Here is a 15,710-nt window from a genome sequence, read left to right on the forward strand (position 1 = left end):
TATATGAGCACATTATCAAGTACTGAGGACCAGGAACATTGGTGATGGTGCCGTGGGCACCCTCTCTACCACTAACTGGCTATGTGACCTGGAACAATTTACTTAACCTTTCTGGGCTTCAATGTCTCATCCCTAAAATGTGGAGATGGACATTAGTATTTGCTTTGCAGATTTGTGAGGATAAGGGTTATGCATAGCTATTGATAATGACAAATGCATAGTAAGTGCTGAAAGAACATATTTGTTGTGATGCTGATGACACTGATGGTGATGGAGGTGATGTCAAGGAGCTTGGAGTCCTGTTATACGTGGGCTTGGTGAGACATTTAAAGAACATCTGGCCCTTTTAGCTCAAGGATAGAAGTGACTATCTTTTGACTTCTTCTGCCTTCTCGCCCATGGCTGCACCAGTCTGTGCACCTGTATCTTTATTTACTGTCCTAACATGAGCCCTCCCGACTGAAGTTGCACTCACGACTTGAGTCCTATGCACAGATCTTGACACTTGAATCAGAGACTTCTTTTGTCCTGAATTTTCTGTTTCTTTTCTTTTCTTTTCTTTTCTTTTTGAGACAGAATTTTGCTCTTATTGCCCAGGCTGGAGTGCAATGGCATGATCTCGGCTCACTGCAACCTCCGCCTCCCGTGTTCAAGTTATTCTCCTGCCTTAGCCTCCTGAGTAGCTGGGATTACAGGCATGCACCACCACACCCGTCTAATTTTGTATTTTTAGTAGAGATGGGGTTTCTCCATGTTGATCAGGCTGGTCTCGAACTCCTGACCGCAGATGATCTGCCCACCTTGGCCTCCCAAACTGCTGGGATTACAGGCATGAGCCACCATGCCTGGCCATGTCCTGAATTTTCAAACATAGTTGGTTCTCAGATCCTGACCTAAAGCACCCTGTGTGACATCATGATCTTCCAAAACCACTCATACAGGCCCCTGTCAGAGCTGCAGAGAAAGAAGCTGGCTGAAAAAAGGCCATATAGAGATCCTGGTGGCTCCCTCAGGGAGCACTACAGCCCCTGCAGTCAGCACAGAGGGGGACCCTGATTAGGCTCTCCTATTAAAGCTGCCTCGGGACACTGGCTCACCTTGTGTGTTAGCTGGTGAAGAACTCAGGACCCTCAAAAGAGAATTCAAGCCAAAAGAGTTGTGTTGCCCCTTCTCTGGAAGCATTTGAATTACTACTATAAGGTAATAATCTTTGTGTTTTAGATTTTCAAATCTCAAACAATAAATATGTTGCTTTTAATTATTTTTGGAATACAGCCAACACAATATTTACCAAATCACTTTCAGAAGGCCAGTGAGGAAGCCCAAAACACAGCAGCTACACCCACTGATTTCTGTTTTTCTAAGTTGAAAACTGATCCGTCTTGATTGCAGATGATTATGAATAGTTTTGTATGTCCAGCAACATATTGCTAACCTCAGCCTTTCTTTCTTAAGCTCATTATTTGCTAATGATTTTCTTGGCCACAAAGCTCATAAAATTCCCTTGAGTTGCTTAAAAAAAAAACCCTCTTAGGACATTTGTTCCATTTGTTCAGCATCTGCGCCGGACAACATCTGGAGCCTGAGGAAATTCCACCGCTCAGGGTATGACGCGTAAATGAAATTACTTTTTCATGCACTTCAGAAGAGATTCAAGAGCATCTTTCTGACCAAACAAGCCCTTTTGTTCTCCTCCAGCAAGTGTTTCTCATTAAAAATGTCATCTCCCTAATAAATTGCCTTATTGCCCCTGCAGCTGGGCCTATTGTTTTCATGGTTTTGTGCTCACTCTGATTCTCACAGGAACAGAAAACCAGAGAAAAATGGGACTTTTCCCCCATTCTGTCTCCATGAAATGCCTTTATTTCACCCTTTGTGTTTGAGTGAGAACTTGTCTTTCATCGGAGCCCTTTATTCTCCCAATAATCACTGCTTTTGGCCCAATATTCGCTGCTTTTGGCAAAATATCCTCAGACACATCCTGGCAGATATACTTTTCCTACCTAGATACTGGATGGTGGCAGCTTGCATCCAGGGATCCCAGCTCAGGCCAAAAAGTGTCATTTTGGCCTGAGTGGGACATAATTTTGGGGATTATGTCCTAGTGGTTTATTCTTTGTAAGAAAATATCCAATGTGATCACATCTTTAGTCTCTGCCATAAGAACATATACAACAATTTTAGGGATGGCAAGGATAAAGAGATTAACTTGGGACAAGAATGGGGGTTAGGATGAGATGTGTGTGTCTGTGTGTGTGTGTGTGTGTGTGTGTGTGTGTGTGTGTGTGAGAGAGAGAAAGAAGGAGAGAGAAAGAGAGAGAGAGACCTGGGATTAGGGGTTCCTATAGAAGCCACAGAAAAGATTTAAAACAATCTTGGAAACATTTGATGCAAGCTATGTTCCTAGAGTTGAGGGGTGAAAAAATATCTTTTTTTCTTTTTGGTATCTCTGGTCAGAATTAACCTTGAATGTGAAAAGTTCATCTTCTATCAATTTCTTTCCCCCATATCCCTTCAGCCTCTCCTTTTCACTGGCCTCTATTGCTAACATTTATTCACTAGGTCAGCAGGAATTTGTACAACCAAACTCATCTTCCCCAGTTATTTAGTCCACTTTCTATCTATGCACAATGTAAAATAATAATAACAATAATAAGGAGAAGAAGGGCCTAACTGGAAGAGAGAAAAGACATTTCTGGCATGCAAATTGCTTTGCACTGAAAATTCTTTTGGAATCTCCAGGCTTCCTTTGACTTTTTCGAAACCTTGAAAGGAAGGGTACAGGAGGCTAGTAGACAGAATTGGCTGGCTGCCATGAGCTCGGTGCTTGGGCTAATTTTGCATACAAGTTCCCTGAATTTTCTTCACTAAATGCAAACATAGGCCACCATTAACATCTGCTCTCTGTGATTCTTTTGTAGCAAAGCTGCACATCCCTGAGGCCAAGGCTGATGAAAGATGTGGGTAGCTGATTCTGTCCTATGACCTGGAGGCTCTGAATTTGTGATTGAAGAGATCCTGCACAGTCCTCTCCCCCTGTCATATCAGGCATCTGCAAGGCATTCTAAGGACCTCCAGGAGCACACAGTTCAATCCAGCAACCTCTACTGAGGGTCACAAATGCCTATGTCCAAGTCGATGCTGGCCCTGTCAAAGTCCCGTCTCTGCTCTGCCCCCAGGGTCTTACGGGCTACATATGGGACAACTTTTTAAATACTCGCACATGTTGTGATCATTGTAAGTCCAAGTCACAAAAACAGCAGAAGTAGAAAGTTTTACCTTAGAGTGAAAATCAAGGGTGGTGTTGCTACCAGATGGTGCCACTCAGTTGCAGGTTCTTGGTGTCCCGAACAAAGAATTGGGCGAGACACATACATAGCAAAGCAAAGCAACGAAAGTGTATGAAGCTCAGTATTACACTCTCGGAGCAGGAGAGCGAATTGACCTCTGTGAGATGAGATCAGCATCAGTTTGGTGTAGTTTGGGTCTTTTTATGTGTTTTTTTCTTCTCTTCCCAAGGCTGCCTAATCTCTAGCCAGTGTCTGCCCTTTAGATTGATAGGTGTGTTGCTTACTTACTTTGGCCCCTGTGTGCTTGTGCATCATCTCTATCCCATAATTTTAAGTACATGCATGATATGCAGCCCGTAGGCATGAACCTTAAGTAGCTGATTATCATACAAGGTTATGTTAAGGATACTTTTTCTCTCTAATGTGCATGCCCATCTCTGAAGCGCTGCCTCTTACTGGTTTGGTCCCAGTCTTGCTGGTCATGGGGTCCTTGCTCACCTTTTTATCTCACTTTTTTTTGGCTGCTGAATCTCTACTTTTTATCTCACTTCCTGTTCACCCATCCCTTCACCTTGCTTCTGTTCTCTGCTTTTACTTATTCTGTGCTGTATCCAACTTTTAATTCCCTTTGTTATTCTCCGGCCTCATTTTCTCTATTTTTCTCCTGCCTCAGTGTTACGGTGGAGTTGGTCATTGAGATAGATTTTGATGCATGAATCAGAGTTCTCAGGGAAGACAAGGTGGGAAAGGCTTTTGTTTCAGAGAGACTAGGCTATAGAAAAGCACAAAGGCACGAGATATCCCTTTATTTGTACCATCATTTGTCCTTTGTTCTTTTGTTCAACAACTTAGGACTTACTAGATTGGCTGGAGCTTGGTACACCCAAACTCAATTTTAGATGAACAGACACCCTTTTAGGGGCTAGTGATGCAGGGATGAATATGACAAGGAGTCTGCCAAGTATTTTTTTTTCCAGTAGGGGCTACAGACCTGTAATAAATATAAAAGTAAATGTATAACATACAAGCACTGCAAAGAAAAATAAGTCATAATAAGAGTGAGATTGAATATTAGGAAAAGAAGACCTGAATACAGTGATCTTTAATCTCTCTAAGGAAGAGACTCTTCTGAAGACGCATGAATTTGAACAGTCACAATGGTGCATGTTCCAGGGATCTTAAGTACTTGGTACTTATTGAAGCATAAAGTGGCAGGAAGAGAATAAAGCATGATGTCCCTGGGGATGTGTAGAGCTGTATAATGAGGAATATCTGAGGTGCATACTAAGCAACATTAATGTAAATACGTAGGCAAGATCGGCACAGACATTAAGAAACTGTAGTTTGGTAGAGTGGGCTGGAGAGGTGGCAAGTGTTTTAGAAATATGACTCAGGTACTAATGTGGACACTGCTTTAGCGTGAGGAGACTCTGGATCCACAGATATTGGGTTACAAGATGTTGTCAACCTGCATTTATTGAGCTCCTCCTGTGTACAAGGAACTGTTCTGAGCACATCAGTAGTATTAACTTTTTAAATTCCTCAATAGTACTGTGAGCCAGAAAGTTTAAGTAGCTTGCCCAGGGTGTTCTATCCACCCGGCAGAGCAGGAACACCACCCAAGCAGTCTGGTGAGGTCAGACACAGAGCCGTAACCACTGTGCTATACAGACTTCCAGCCATCATGAGAGACCATGGGTGCTGGACATGAGGGTAGTTTCCGGGGGGCCTGAAGGGAGGGAATGCTTTAAGGTGTAGTAGTTGGCAAGACTTCCTTAATTAATTGGGATGTGATCATGAAAGACAGGAAAGAGTAGAAAATGCTCCGAGGGGATGGATCTTGCTTGGAAAGCAATGTTTACTATGCTGCCACCGACGGAGACGTGCACTGGTTGGTGAGTTTCAGCCAGAGGACCCAGTGGGTTATGCAGGAAGCAGCTGGAACTTTCCCACAGATGGGTGATTTGATTAGTCACCAAACACAACCAACTGTTACTTGATTTGGGAGCAGATTTCTACATAATATGACAGAACAAACCATGTCTCTCTACTGCTGAGAAATTTTTGATAGCTCCTTAGCAAATTCCACATTTAGTACAAGTTCCTTTATTTGGGATTATGGAAACAAACAAAGAAAAAAACCTCTATAGTATAGTTCCAATAACTCTCTTCATCCTAATCTCTCTTTGTTTTCCTACTAAAAACCCAATCTCCAATTAAATGGGCTGAGCACAGGGCTGGGTCCCTGATGAATGCTCTGTCATTTAAACCTTACATGGTCTATTGGAAATGGCATGGATTTAAATATCGGAAAGATTTGGGTTTGAATCTAGGCTGCTGTCCTTAGTGTACTTTGGTGAGTCATTTGATCTCTCTTGCTGTTTCTTGGCTAGCCTGGGATGATCTCTGACCTACCATCTCCTGGAAAGGATCAAACTATAATGACCAACATTTATTGTCCTGTTGCTAGTGCCTCAAATTTTTCTAAGGTCTCTGTAAGCAGTTTTTTGTTTGATTCCCCAGGAACCAAGACACAAGATACCATTGTACAGATGTAGACAACTGAAGCACAGAGCAGTTAAACCACTTCCCCAAAGTCACACTTGCCGAGTTAGGACTGGGTAAGAATTAAATCCCAGGAGCTCTGACTCTATCCTATCAGTCAATATTGTGACTGATTAATGTTACATTGCTAAATTGACTGAGATTGCTAATCTAAAGCACCTGGCACATGACAGCTCCCCTCCACAAATGGGCATGGCTGTCTTTCAATAAAACTTTATTTTCAAAAAGAGGTGGTGGGCCAAGCATAACTAGGAGGCTGATTCTTGACTCTCTGCTGACGCTTGACATAAATTGCAGTAAAATATAGAAAATAATTATGTAGTGATTGGTTTTCATTGTTTTTTAATGTAATGTATTTAATTAAATTAATTGTAAGCCTGAATAATTTAATTTTAGAGAATGGCTCTGTTTAACAATCAGCTCATGGAGTTTCTGAAAACTTAGCAGCCAGCTCTCACAGGCTCACTCAAACCCACTTCCTGGTTACAATTCCAGTCCCTGCCCAGCTGTGCGAACTGGGGCAAATGATCTCAGTTTTTTCACCTGGGAACCAGAAGCGGTTCCTACCGAGCTGTGCTCTGAATAATCGGAAATAACGTATACAAAGAGCTCAGCAGCTAGAATTCAGTAACTGGTGCCCACAGCATTGAAAGAGGAGCTGCATTAATGATTCGTATTTCTCTTTGGTTATGGCCTTCAGGCCAGTTCATAAAATATAGAAGCTGGAAAGAAGGGAGGTGAGATCCAAGGAGATACAACTCGCCTCTTTTAAGTGCCTCGCCTGTACCAATCACTAGGAAGTGATTCCAATCCTTTATTCACTGAATCTTCATCACAAACCTTTGAGTGTATTGTCTTTCCTATTTTACAGCTATGAACCACAAGATTCAAAGGGGTGGAAAGCATCGGGGGCCCTCAGTTGTCAGGGAGCAAAGCAGAGTTCCATCAAGGTCTTCGTGATTTGAAAAATGCCCTCCCTATCGTGTGAGTCAATCCTATTAAGGGAAGCCAGGGTTCTGAGATAAGTCAGTGGTATCAACCTGGTAGCAATCAGTTTTATTCCAGTTAAACCCTTGGGTTCAAAATCAAATTCAGAGACCCATTTTATTGAATAGCTGGATCAGTTGGTGCTTTACACTGACAATAAATGCAGGCAGGCTAAATCACTAGGCATATACTGAATACTGAGCTAGGAACTAGGGATGTTCAGATAAATGACATAGCTCCTCCTTGAAAGGCCTCATAACCAAGCCAGGGAGACAGACCGATCAAATAATGAGGATAGCGAAGGATTTGATAATGTAGCAGGGCTATGGGGGCGATCATACAAAGTGCAGTTAAAGAATAAAGGCTGTCAAGACGGGCTACTCAAAGGAGAAATTGCAATTCCCAGACAATTCTTGTTTTTTATCTCTCTCACTTTCCGGGCATCTGCGTGCGTTGATAATGATCCTTCTTGCTCACTGGCACCTGCTTGCTTTGATAATGATCCCTTCTTGCTCACTCTCCTCCTCCCCCATCACGATATTTCCTACTCCATCCTCTTCATTCCTTAGGACTGGCAGAACTTCTTGTGGAAGCCGTTTCTTGAGGTACACAGGGTGGGCTCGGCACCTTCTTGTATGCTTCTCTAGGTTCCTCGGCATGTGTGTCTTTATTGAAGACTTATTGCACTATCCTGCAATGGTCTATTTAGGCATTAGTCTCTCCCACTAAATAAGGAGTTCCTTGAAGACCGAAGCTGTACTGTTTGACTTTGTTAATGTAGCACCAAGCATGACATCTGGTCTAAACTTATGCTCAACAAATGCCAGGAGAATGAATAAATGAGCATAGCCCGAGCTGGATCCTCAGGAACATGAGGGACATGACACTGGAAAAAGGTAGAGAATGGGCAAGGAAGATATAGGGTAACAAATGTTCTGGAAAGATTTTATGGCCTGGCATGGTGGTGTCTCACGCCTGTAATCCCAGCACTTTGGAAGGCTGGATCATTTGAGGTCAGGAGTTCAAGACTAGCCTGACCAACATGGTGGAACCCTGTCTCTACTAAAAATTAAAAAAAATTAGCCAGGCATGGTGGCATGCATCTGTAGTCCCAGCTACTTGGGAGGCTGAGACAGGAGAATCGCTTGGACCTGGGAGGGGGAGGTTGCAGTGAGGCGAGATGGCGCCACTGCACGCCAACCTGGACGACAAAGCGAGATTCTGTCTCAAACAAACAAAAAAAACCTTCCAAAAAGGTCTGAAGATACTATCATTAACAAATGTTTCTCTCTTTGTCTTTCCCTTACATCTCATAAAAAATAACACTGTCTTTCACTTACGGTATTTTTTCCCCCAGAATCTAATTTTTATATATTTAGTCAATTATAGATGCTTCCTAAATGTAAGTCTGAGACTCACCTAACTCTATTTGGGAAGAATCTAGCAACCACTGGGAGTGATTAAAACTTGGTTGTTCCTAGCCCTCTTCCCTGAGTTATTCCTTGCCCACCAACTGACCATCTGAGGCAATCTCATGAATGGCTGTATTAAAAATATATTGCAATTCCATGCCAAACACTATTCATTTATCTTCCATCTGTTTAAAAATGTATTAATAGATACAATTTGCTCTCTGGGACCTTTGGCTCCTCCCCAGGTTCCTGATTATTTATTTATACTGACTGGCTGGGATTCTTTTAGGCAGGATGCTTATAATAAGACCTATCTTTCCCTTTGCATGGTAGACGACTCATGCTACTTTTCTCTTAGAATCCTCCAGGCAGCATTCTGTCAACTTCAAAATGAGTGTTTCCATGTCAATGTTCTTCCTTCTCACAGCAAAATAAATTCTGGAATCAGTGACTTCCTTCCAATTAAGGCCAATTCCCATTTGTTTTTGACTTTATGGCTGTGGCCTGTGGAGGACAGAAAGGATTAATAATAATTTATAAGTGAGGCAAGAATTTAAACTGAACACATCGGAGGTGGTCTGATTCTGCTCCACAGCCTCTGAGGCCTCAGCTAGTAAGACTGGAGAACAGCTTGGGTGACAGGGACAGCTGGGAGCTGGAATCATCTGGAGGCTTCCTCACTCACAGGTTGGGGGCTTGGGCTGGGATGACTTGAAGGCTGGGATCAGCTGGGATTTTCAAGTGGAATGCCTGCATATGGTCTCTCCATGTGTCTTGGGCTTTTTAGAGCATGGTAGCAGGGTTCCAGGAGAGTCCAAGAGACCACGGTGGAAGCTGACCTAGCCTTGGAACCCACACTGCCACCTTCTTTTCTTACAAACAAGTCAGCCGAGGGTCAAGATGAAGGGCAGTAGATGCCATCTCTGGATATCAGGGATAATACCTGGCAGAGAGCAAATGCTTGATAAATCATAGCTTTTATATTATCCATACCACTGTACAGGGCCTCCCAGAAAACTAGAGTTCCTTTATTTTCCCAAATTCTTTCCTGTGAGTGAGTAATAGAAGCACTGTAAGATAACTGTCTTTTGTTTAAAGAACATTGGATAAGGGAATAGAATGAGGTTGCAATTTGGTTGTTTTGGTTAAAGAAGGAATTGAGATTGTAACATTATGATGGAATTTGATTTTCATTCTCACTATGTACTAGGCACAAAATCATAGAAAATGGTTTCATTTTATGCTTTTATTTCCACTTGAAACATGGGAGTCATACACAGAAACAGCTTTCTTTCAATTACATGGCTAGTAGTAGGTAAAGTGGGACATGGCATTTTGAATCACAAGAATTGGTATGGGCAATATCAAATACGTGAGGAAGTTTGAACTTCCTAAAGGCAAATGCCTATAATATACACACTCATATGTTGACGATCCACTCACTTGCTAACTTCATTAGCAAGTATAAGGTTGGTGCAAGCGTAATCGTGGATTTTGCCATTACTTTCAATGGCAAAACCACAATTACGTTTGCACCAACCTAATATTTACCAACCACCTGTAAGTTGGTTGAGCAGGATCAATTCTAGACAACAGAGCAGGGCAGTGAATAGAAAAACCATGTGTCCTTGTCAACCTTACATCTTAGCAGAGACTCAAGCTGTTTCCACCTTTTTGTGAGGAACTCATGCAATTTTCCCCATAAAGGTCCAGTTCACTAAATGGCCTCACATAACTTATCAAAATTGTATGAAGAAAAAAAATTATGTAAGTTTTTAATATGACACTAAAATTGTACTCTTTTCCTAAAGAATTCTTTGCTTGCTCCACAAGTGTGCAGCTTAAGGGCATTTAGAATTATTTCTTGTAGATATTCAGATATATTTTAGGTGGAGCTATAGGAAATCGCTAATATTCACCCACTCTTTTTTTCTTTTTTGAGACAAAGTCTTGCTCTATCACCCAGGCTGGAGTGCAATGGCGTGATCTCGGCTCACTGCAACCTCTGCTTCCCAAGTTCAAATGATTCTCCTGCCTCAGCCTCCCAAATAACTGGGATTACTGGCATGTGCCACCATGCCCTGCTAATTTTTTTTTTGTATATTTTTTGGTAGAGATGGGGTTTTACCATGTTGTCCAGGCTGGTCTCAAACTCCTGACCTTGTGATCCACCCACCTTGGCCTCCCAAAGTGCTGGGATTCTAGGCACGTTGGGATTCTAGGTGTGAACCACTATGCCTGGCCCACTCTTTTTTTCAAAAAAAAATTTTTTTGAGATGTAATCTCGCTCTGTCGCCCAGGCTGGAGTGCAGTGGCGCGATCTCGGCTCACTGCAACCTCCGCCTCTCGAGTAGCTTTTGGGGTACAAGTGGTTTTTTGTTACATGGATGAATTATGTAGCTGTGAATTCTGAGGTTTTAGTGCACCCATCACCTGAGTAGTGTACCTTGTACGTAATGCGTAGGTTTTTTATCCCGGCTCCCCCACACTCCTCCCCCTTCTTAGTCTCTAAAGTCCATTACATCACTCTGTATGCTCTGCTTACTCATGGCTTAGCTCCCACTTATAAGGGAGAACATACAGTTTTTGATTTTCCAGTCCTGTGTTACTGCACTTGGAATAATGACTTCCAGCTCCATCCAAGTTGCTGTAAAAGACATGTTGTTCCTTTTAATGGCTGAGTAGTATTCCACATACTATGGAATGTAAAAGAAAATATATATATATATATATATATATATATATATATATATATATAACATTTTCTTTTTTTTTCCTTTTCTTTTTTTGAGAGGGAGTCTTGCTGTGTCACCCAGGCTGGAGTGCAGTGGCACGATCTCAGCTCACTGCAAGCTCTGCCTCCCAGATTCACGCCATTCTCCCGAGTATCTGGGACTACAGGTGCTGGCCACTGCACCCGGCTAATTTTTTGTATTTTTAGTAGAGACAGGGTTTCACTGTGTTAGCCAGGATGGTCTCGATCTCCTGACCTCGTGATCTGCCCGCCTCGGCCTCCCAAAGTGCTGGGATTACAGGCGTGAGCCACCGCGCCCATCCCACATTTTCTTTATCTGCTAGATAGTTGATGGGCATTAAGATTGGTTCTACATCTCTGCAAATGTTAATTGTGCTGCTATAAACATACAAGTGCAAGTGTATTTTTCATACAATGACTTCTTTTCCTTGGGGTAGATACCCAGTAGTGGAATTGCTGGATCAAATGGTAGATCTATATTCGGCCCTTTAAGGAATCTCCACACTGTTTTCCATAGTGATTGTTCTAATTAAGATTCCTACTAGCAGTGTATAAGCATTCCCTTTTCCTCATATCCTGCCAACACCTATTTTTTTGACTTTTTATTAATGGCCATTCTTGTAGGAGTAAGGTGGTATCACATTGTGCTTTTAATTTCCATTTCCCTGATGACTAGTGATGCTGAGCATTTTTCCGTATGTTTGTTGGCCATTTGTCTACCTTCTTTTGAGAAATGTCTATTCATGTCCTTTATTCACCCACTCTTGACCTATGAAAACAATTTTATATGATTTAAATTATGTGTTGTCTAGAATTTTCTGAAGAAAATCAATTAATAGGAGTAATAAGAATATTGTGACATGTTTAAGTGAGATTTCCTAGAGCCCACTGTTTCGGCCTTAGATATCATGGTAAGTCTTGGTTTTAGACAAATACTACATATCACATTAAGGCAGTCTTACTATAATTATAATTTCACAGTAAAAGTCCATGGGAAGTTGTTGCTGACTTTACTTCCTCTCCTAACTACTCACACAACAGGTATAATCCTGAGGTCTCAGAACATTCATGTTTATGTCTTGCAATTGATTTTACAATAATAAAAGACAAGACACATGAAGAAATAATGAGACTACTTAAAGAAATAGCAAGGTTTAAATAATGTCACTTAGCTCTTCATGGTTTACAGAAAATTTTATAGGAATTATTATTATTTTATCTTCTCCTTATAACCATCTTATTAAGTAGGATTTGTGATTCTCATCGTACAGATGAGGAAACCAGGGCTTAGAGAGATTAAATCTTGTCCAAGTTTGCCTATCCAGTGGTTAGATTTGAACTCTGTTTATCAAAACCCAAAACTAAATATGTTCTACACTGGTCTGCTCCATGTACCCTGACTTCTTCTTTTTTATTGAAAGAGATCCTTCTCCTACTGGCCGTGAGTTTTCAATCCTGCATGTTTGTTAATCCATTGCCAATGGAAACGACCAGACAAGAGGAAGATTAGGAATGTCGTGTTGGTTTTTGGAATGGCATTTCTCAAAGAATATTGGGTTGAGCACTGATTCAGTCAGAGATTTAAAGGTGTTGTGGTCAAAAGAAAATTTTGAAGTTCAGTTAAATGAAGCTAAACAGCTTTATTTCTTTTAGCATAGGGGTTGTCCGAAATCTAAGTAAGCTAATATGCATTCGAATCCTTGAAAAGACACCAAAGAATATATAAGGACACACACATTAAACAGCAATGATTTTTTTGGGAAATAATCCCAAGGCTAGTGTCCCTTTTAGCACATTTTGGGAGTGCTGGATTAGAAAAGTCATCTCAGATTCCAGGTAAATAAATTACTTCTTTTCTTTATGGCAGACTTGCTGTAATGAGAAGAAATAAACATTACTAAACTCATCAAGGTTCAGGTAAAATTTCAGTGCTGTCACTCATCAGCCATGTTGACTGGGACGTATTATTTAGTAGTACCAGTACTATGTTATCTCATCTGCAAGAAGGTGGTAACAATCTCGAAAGCATAAAACTTTTGTTGAGGACTGAGCAAAATGGAAAGCACTTAGCGTAGTACTTGGCAGGCAGCTGGCATTCAGTCAATGATGATAACTTTTCTTTCCCCCACAACTCGATCTGAGTCTTTGCTTTCCATTCCTGGACTACTGAAGACAATTTCTAAAGATAACACTTGTCAATGGCCCTCATCCAAGAGAATATCACACAAATATGATCTGCAGAGCACAGGGTATAACAGTTCTCACACATTGTGGAAATGTCAAGGTTTATTATGCCCCTGTGACATATTGCCATAGCTTAATTTACATTTCCATTTGCTTTATGAGAAGTTTCTTACTCTGGAACATCTGACCTCTCCTTGATGCCTCTTTTATTCTTCCAACTGCTTTCCTAGCCCATCTGGCCACATATTCTAACTCTTCACTTCTGAACCTGAAATCTAATGAAGCAAGAGTATAAAACAAGCCTCATTTCATTACTCTGCATTTTGTGAGCCAGTGGTTTCAACAGTGTATAGTTATGGGACCATTATAGTACTTTTCCTATGGGAATATCTAATGGCCTTCTGTGGGACAATTTTCTTCTTCTTTTGACCTCTATCTTAATATAATCATTCAAAGGATATTCAGTGCTTTGTGCCAAATTTTAGCCATGACAAACTACTTCAAGATTTCAACTTCATAAGCAAGAGAGATATATTTTCATAAAATGCTTTTTCCCCCCACTTAGGTGCTTATTTTATTAAAATGAGAAACTCAGTTGACATTTTCTACAATCAAACCCCTTTTTAATGGGAGAAAGGGTTGAGAGAGAGAAAAGGAAGGGAGGAAAGAAAAGCAAAAGAAGGTATATATGCACACCCAAATACTTTTTAAGAAATAGGAACTGTCACTCAAACTTGATTTTTTTTCCTTTGGCAAAGAAGGGAACCATGCATCTTCATGGGCAAAGTCAAGGTTGGCATATTTGACTCCCATCTGGCTGGGGGCCAAAATGTAGATGAACAAGCCATTATTTAATTAGTCCAGGCAGAACTGAAGCTTCTGATCTGTTTATCTTACTTCATCTAAGGTAATCAGGATCTGCCATTATGTGAGACTAGCGTGGCTATGTGCAGATATTTCAAGCAGGTGACAGACTGGCAACCGGCCTTCCCCAGGTAAGATGAAAGAAACCAAAAGAGGATCCAAGTATTATTGGGAGCTTCAACCACACTGTGGGCCTTAAAAGAATTTCAAAGAGAAGGTCTCATTTAGTTTAGTCCTTACCGTGGTCCCATGACAAAAATACCAATCATTTCACTCACAGGTGAAGAAAAGGAGGCTCAGAAAAGCTGAGCAACTTTTCCAGGGTCACAGAGCAAATGATTGGCAGGCAGAGGCTGCAAATCTAATTCTATCTGCTTAGACTTAAGGGTTCTGGGCACTAAGCAACCCTGCTTTTCACTCACATTACATCTTTTGGCTGCTACAGGCCATTGTTTACTCCTGGAGACTTCTCATTCGGCTCTGCAAATTCCATTTTATTTTTTTTTAACGAGAAATCATTTATTTTTTGACTACCTTTCCAAGTACCTCCAACCCATGGAGAAGTTGTAAGACCTGATGTTTTTCTTGTAGTAGATGGAGTATTTGCTATGAACGGCAACATGATGGCTTATTTCCAAGGACTTTCCTCTCTTGCTCTCCTCCTTTTCCCATCTCCTCATACACACACACACACACACACACACACACCCCACACACATTCATGCTCTTGATCTCACATGCACATATGGCTCACTTGCCCTAAATACAGTGAAAGAGATTTTACATTATTTAATTCATTTTGAGAGAGAGACTGACTTGATTCCTGCTGGTGATTAGCATGACTACAAATGCATGTGAAGCAGGACGGATGGCTAATTCTCCTGCCCTACAATTCAACTTAAACCATAATTCCTAAGATAGATTTCTTCTCTCAATATTAATGGGAACCAGATGCCTCTTGTTAATAATAATGTATGCTCAGGAAAAGAGAGACAGAGAGATTTTAAGTTTTGTTTTGTTTTTCAAAAAATATTAGTGCTGTCTAGCAAGGGAGAATGTATAATTTATACTTAAAAATATATATTTGTGTTGAAATATAGATTTGTATTGAAAAATGTATATTTATATGGAAATATAGATTTGTATTGATAATCTACCATCATTCAGGTAAGACCTACCTACATTATTTACCTCCCTGCAAGTAGGTAACATAGAATGTGAAAGAGACTTTTCTTTTGAATTTATGCACTTTGTTCTTTATTTAGTGATATGATTCTCTCTCTCATACAATAAGAGATCAATACTAATGTTAACATGAGTTACTATTTTCCCACTTTATATGACATTTTAAATTTTAATTCCATTTGAGTTGTGATACTAACAGATGAGAAGGTACATGTGTTATTACTATGCAAATTATTTAATTTTTAATTAGGTCAATTCATAGGCAAAACAATACAAAATAAGGCTTATTCTGAAATAGTTACCTCATTTAGAAATTTGAGTGTAGACTGGCCATTTGAACAAGCTTCCTTTATTTCCATTGCCATATGCGGTTGTTCAATTCTTTTCAAAATAAACTAAGTACTGCCTGCTGTGCACATGTGTTTGTCAGAACCATCCATTCTTGAATAAGATTTAGGGGTAAAGCAC

The sequence above is a fragment of the Pan paniscus genome, chromosome 16, assembly GCF_029289425.2.
Source record: "Pan paniscus chromosome 16, NHGRI_mPanPan1-v2.0_pri, whole genome shotgun sequence".
NCBI classification, from domain to species: Eukaryota; Metazoa; Chordata; class Mammalia; order Primates; family Hominidae; genus Pan; species Pan paniscus.